The sequence below is a fragment of the Phytophthora infestans genome, genomic scaffold (assembly GCF_000142945.1).
Source record: "Phytophthora infestans T30-4 supercont1.96 genomic scaffold, whole genome shotgun sequence".
NCBI lineage: Eukaryota > Oomycota > Peronosporomycetes > Peronosporales > Peronosporaceae > Phytophthora > Phytophthora infestans.
In genome coordinates, this window is record NW_003303663.1 from 196,660 (window position 1) to 203,385 (window position 6,726).

Sequence of the window (6,726 nt, forward strand, 5' to 3'; positions counted from 1 at the left end):
AAATTTGTTTTGTAGACCGGATGGCATTTGTTAAAGTCTGTAAATGTATTCAATTTGCAATTTTCTTAATACAAAAGAACAATGTTTAGATGGTTATGAATTTAATGTATTTGATTCCACTAAAATACACATACCTTTTCCCCCGACCATCGTCTACGAAATATACGACCCCACATTCCCCGACATTATCTCCAAACCTCGGCCCATCCCACCTTCTTCCAATCGTTTTGCGCTCGAACTTTGGCCCGTTTCTGTTTTCACGAGCTTTCAACTTGCTCACGAGGTTGTGAAACATCCTGTGGCTTTGGGATTACTATCTGAATTGTCTCTGATAAACTTCAGAATACTGGTCTTCTTTGCTCCAGCCCTTTCGAAGCTCATTCACCGTCCGTAAGGCACTGTCATCGAGAGTAATACGGTTGGAAGGATGACTCTTGAATGCATACTCGTCCAGTGAGTGATTGTGCTCGAGCCGGCACTTCGTCACTTTGAGCACAAACGTATGTTCAGCTTTGTTAATCTCTTGAACGCATACATTCAGCTGAAATAATAGTAACAAAGTTAATGCAAACAGACACGGTTGGTGGCTGAGCTTACACCGGTGATGCACGATTCATCCCAACTGAGCCCGATTATGCCAGATTGGGTTTATTTCGCTACAAACCAAAACTATAGTAATCGCATACCTGTGCTGAGCATCCTTGTACCCGTGTCTCCTGACGCGGCCGCTTGCTTGTGGCTTGCGATCGGTATGTGCCGTGGTGTGTACACACGTACGTCTTCGCGTACTGATCCCACTCGGCCGGGATTTTAGTCGCCGCGGAGCCCTGAGCATCTATCCTAGCATTCCGTACAGCCACTGAAGTGTTTGTTCTCACTCGAAATATCTAGCAGACAAACAAAACGTGATGAGACGGTATAGACAAACGCAACAGATAACTTAATAATGTACCTGGAGTGACTGCGCTTGGTACAGCGCTAGATAGGCCTCGAAGTCCTTCCACGACTGAAATTGTGTCTCTTGTGGTGGCGAGGCGAGGATAGAAATCTGACCCGATTCTTCACTTGTGCTACTGGTTACCGCCTCCGCCTCAGCAGAAGTCGGGCTCGACACTGGCTGCCAGTCACTCACGGAGCCGTCGGAGTCGTTGCTGGCGCTGTCGCTGTCGATACCCTCCAGTGCCAGGGGGCGCTTCTGTGCGCTGCGTGGCCGTGGTGCCATTTTCGTGCGTTTGGAGCCACGCGTTTGCTGGAGGGGGAGGATTTTTTGTGTGGGAGGGGTATACGCAGAGTATACGCTGTACCGAGTTCGGATATGGAAGATATCAGCAAATCCTAGCAAATCCGAAGATAACACAAGATTTGCTACGAGTGGGATGCTCCCAGTCTGGCAAAATACTCACTTCCTTAAATTAAACGAAAACCGGGTTTCAAAACGGTTTTACTCTTTTGTGTTTGCCTGTTTTGGTTTTTAAACCAATAGACATTGGTATTACATGCACTACAGCAGTATTTGATATACTATTATTTCTACTTCTACTACTACTACTACTACTACTACTATCCTTTTTCTATTTGCTTGCGTGTAGCTTGTATTTGCTACTCCGTGGCCTCCATAAACAGAATGCCATCGTGAATTGGGGAAAGAGCTGCTAAAGACGCCAATGTAGCATTCAGGGTCTCCTGCTCCATCAGTTAAGCTTCTGTTAGGCCACCGAAATCGTCGTCAGCAACATCTGTGTCCTCGGCTGCTGGCGCCGCATCTCGGATTATCAATCCAAATGCTCTGCATTCACGAGTATTTTGGAGACCATTGGTTTGGTAAAGACTGTCTTTCGGACGGTATCTACATCATTGCTACAATAGCGTTATGCGCAATAGCGACCTGTTCTTCTACTATCCCAGTGTCGAGTAGGCTCCTCGAAACACAGTCGGCAACTTTGTGATGACGTTCAACACCAGCAGTATAAGCAGGAGATGATAATACTTTGACCAGAAGATCTGCCAACACAGGGGAACTTGGCACACCCTTGCGGTGATATTTTAGTACGATGAAGCAGCTTAAGCCGCTGATATTCTTCCGCAGTCGCTGACTCGCTTGCGCAGAACGAGAAAAAATCACTGAGTGCTTGCCTTTGATAATCCATTGTCTCTTCAGAACTGGATTGCGGGTCTGCACTACGAACAGAGATCTCCCTTCCCGAGCTCAAGAAACTTTGATTCGTGTAGTTAGAAAACTTTGCCTTCCACACGTGTCCAAGCACGACAACCACCCATTTAGTTAATCGCGGTGGGTACCATCGCGCGACCATGTTGCAACGGTAAGTGCACGTCAAAAGAACCATTTGAACCAATAAAAACTTTAAAACAATATTTGGTTTATTTGTTGAATTTTTAGAAATACCAATGTATTGCCACCGATAGAGCAGGTGGGCTATTCGAGAGTAAAATAGCCCATCGAGGCGTAATTTATAACCTCGATATCAGTAATAGACCGACTGGGCAAACATATGCAATTCGAAACGCTCAATTTGGTATGAAACGCGCTCAACTATCGATAGCACTCCCGACCGGAGATGCTATAAGGCTGTGTTCGGCCCCGCTCCCTATTTCAGCAAGGATTTATTCTGATGCTCGACCTGCGTTTAAAAAATACCTCAAATGCCTCTAAATGCCCGGCTTCCCAATTAAGGGTAGACATGTTTTCCACAAAGCAGCTATTTCAATTGAGCTGCTACAAATGAGTCAGATTTATAGAAATAGGTATTATTAGCACAATCACTTTTTTTCAACTCGAGCAAGGCCTTAAATATTAACCCTATTGTTGCATAAAGGCGCCTGGTGCGCTCTTAACCCCTTAGTTCCCGGCCTCAAATATGAGGGTATATTTTGACCTCGTCCCATATACAGATATAAAGGAATTTGTATGGGGTTTCAATTAAGTCCGGATATCTTGGCGCGGGATCGGGGTGGTAACAACGACTTGCCAGTGTGTATAGTACGGATTCTCCAACATAAAGGAGGGTTTATGTAGTACATTGAGACGATCATATACAACTATGCTGTATAAATAAACATAAGATATGTACTGTTTATTGATTAGCCTATCTTTGTGCTGTTGCATACGTCCAGCAGCGGTGAGCTCATTTATTATAGCCAATAACAAGAAAGATCAAGTGCCGTATCAATTGATTGCTCCTTGCATAGACATGTACGACCAGACGGCGCAACCACTACGCCTCCTCCTCCACCGCTTCATCATCTTCTTCGCTCGACTCCCCAGCACCAGCACCAGCACTTGCTCCGCTCTCGCCTACCTGCTGTCTGCGTCTCCGCTTCTTGCCTGGACGCTCCGCTGGCGCTCGGTCGCGTATCTTGTGGTCGCGTAGCAAGCGGCTCGGGATGTCATTCCCGTTCTTCCAGTCGAGGTGCCATATCTGAAAGCACGTGCGCTCCCTTTCCTCCCTAACAACGTTGCAGAGATACTGCGTCGTTTCCCGGTTCACTACGTGCCATACCGACTTGGTCAGAAACACGCCACGCATGTAGCGGCTCCACGTCGCGTAGTTGTCACCGTTGAACTTGTCGATGGTGACCTTGGTCGAGGCGTCATGGGCAGAGGACATGGTGCTTGGGCTCATAACCTGTTAATTGTGTAGAGGTGTTGGAATGAAGCTTGGGGCTGAACGGAGTGACTTCTGCACTTGGTGCGGAGACCGGAGTGAAGGCACTTGAGCGGAAGAAGGAAGATTCGAAAGTGATTGATTTATCGGGGCTTACACTGTCCTCACTACCTAGGTCATCCAATCATTCTACTCATCCAATCATTCTGTACTCGTCCAATCATTCTACTCGTCCAATCATGGGTGGCATAAACAACGTACCATAATCACAGCGGGATCGTATTGGACCGGTTCAGGTTGACCGGTTAATGGGTACAACTGGTACACAGTACCAAGACCAGCAACCCTCAATAAAAAACAAGGAAGATGGCACCTGTACCATGGTCGAAGTCACAACTAGCGTTTTAAGGCTCGTCTACCGATCGAAGATTAGCTCCAACGGATTGAAAGACAGCTATCTGCCAATGGCAAAGGCGTGCCTCGGTATTCTTACGTCGTGTGTTCGCTCTTATGGGGGAGTTTGATTTGATACGGACGAAATTTGAATTGATACGGACCAGTCCCAGAGAAGCAGTAACAAATACAGCAGCTAGCAGGTTCCTTTTACACGAAATTCAGGCGTCCGACGATGTACAGAGTGTACTTGCTGCATTTTCCGTAGCGTCGGAGTAAGGCGCACTTGTCATTCGTGGCATTCTCTTCACGATTGACACTGACTTGGCACCGCGACGGCGCACTTCGCTGGCAAAGAACTCAGCGTGTTGCTGCTGTGGTCGGTTCCCACGCAGTTCATGAAGACACCTTCTGTGGATACTACCGTGCAACTCGGTTTTCGAGAGCTCGTTGCAACGTAGGCGACACGTACAGATGAAAGAGAGGCAATCGACAGATTGTATACCAAACTAATGAATCGCAACGGCACGAGTACAGTGCGGACAACTAGAGCGTGCGACCATCCACTGCTTGCATCTGTGAGCTTTCAGCTGGAAGCAGCCCGGGATACTTATACCGTTTTTACTTTCGGTTGTAATCAAGCGAGGTCTCAAGTGCCCGAACTGGGACTTTTCCGACACGGTAGCGTTCACATACGGCCATTCCAGGGCAGGTCCGCACTTCTGTGAAAATACGTCCTAGGCTATATTTGAGCTACTGGAAGCGCTAAATATTAAGATACCTCCAATGTCTGACGACCGCGGCCAAAGAATTCGTTGTCGAGACTGTTAGCTGATGATATCGCCTCAGCGGCGGGTGTGAAAGCAAAAACAAGATAGATGGCACCTGTACCATGGTCGAAGTCACAACTAGCGTTTTACGGCTCGTCTGCCGATCGAAGATTAGCTCCAACGGATTGAAAGACAGCTATCTGCCAATGGCAAAGGCGTGCCTCGGTATTCTTACGTCGTGTGTTCGCTCTTATGGGGGAGTTTGATATGATACGGACAAAATTTGAATTGATACGGACCAGTCCCAGAGAAGCAGTAACAAATACAGCAGCTAGCAGGCTCCTTTTACACGAAATTCAGGCGTCCGACGATATACAGAGTGTACTTGCTGCATTTTCCGTAGCGTCGGAGTAAGGCGCACTTGTCATTCGTGGCATTCTCTTCACGATTGACACTGACTTGGCACCGCGACGGCGCACTTCGCTGGCAAAGAACTCAGCGTGTTGCTGCTGTGGTCGGTTCCCACGCAGTTCATGAAGACACCTTCTGTGGATACTACCGTGTAACTCGGCTTTCGAGAGCTCGTTGCAACGTAGGCGACACGTACAGATGAAAGAGAGGCAATCGACAGATTGTATACCAAACTAATGAATCGCAACGGCACGAGTACAGTGCGGACAACTAGAGCGTGCGACCATCCACTGCTTGCATCTGTGAACTTTCAGCTGGAAGCAGTCCGGGATACTTATACCGTTTTTACTTCCGGTTGTAATCAAGCGAGGTCTCAAGTGCCCGAACTGGGACCGTTCCGACACGGTAGCGCTCACATACGACCATTTCAGGGCAGGTCCGCACTTCTGTGAAAATACGTCCTAGGCTACATTTGAGCTACTGGAAGCGCTAAATATTAAGATGCCTCCAATGTCTGACGACCGTGTGGTGTAGCGGGATCAGCAAAATCTGCGAGATTGCCAGATCCAACTTACCAACTGCGCCCAGACACCGACTAACGGAGGGGGTCCCCCGATGATCCGTGTTCTGCTGAACTTTCCTCACCTTGTGTACCCGTCGGTAGGGCGGGATCTTGCTCTCTCGGTAACTTCCGAAGAGTTCAAGTGGTGAAGCTTGAGTGTCTTGGCGAGACGTGGGGGATGGGGTGGAGCAGCAGTGGAAAATCTTCACTCTGCGTCCGTGGATTGTTCCGTATCCTAAGCGAATATTCGAGCTTATGGATCCGGGGCCTAGATCGTGGATCTGGCCGTAGGGTTGCCTTGCGGGTGTGTTCCCTTGCCTTTGTGTTGTCCTTTAAGTCGTACTTGCCGCCTCCCTGTGACGGGATCTTGAGAGTTGAGAGCCTCTAGGGTGGTAACCGACCAAGTAGTAAATTCGGTTAACCTGTCGGATCTGCACAAGTAAAGGAAAAGCTCACTAGGTTGTAGGATCTGGCCAATGTATTATCCAGTTATCACTACCAACACTAGATTCGCAATTCCCAACCTTCTCGGAGCTCGTACGGCCAATGTAGTTCCGGTTCTTGAGGGCAGGAAGGCACTTGCGTGTCACTGTGCAAATTGGAGTCTGTATTGATATTTAAGCCTATACCTGCCTGGGTTTCTACCTTCTATGTCTTTCATCTGCTAAATCCCTTACCAGGCTCGGCTGCATGTCCCTTCTTCCCTTGACCCATCATCCCAGCTGTGTTATCTTCAGATCCACCGGATATATGACGTAATCATCATGGTCACCCTATTATGGGTACACTCATCCGGATCCAGGTCGCTTGGATCCACCTCACTGTAATGGTACACTCGCCGTGGATCCGAGCTCTCCAATCATCCAACATCATCTCGCAACCGTCTGTGATCTCCGTTGTCCCACGAAAGTTCGAGATCCACTGTATCCCTCATACCCTATACCCTGGATCCAGGTCCCTCCAGGCG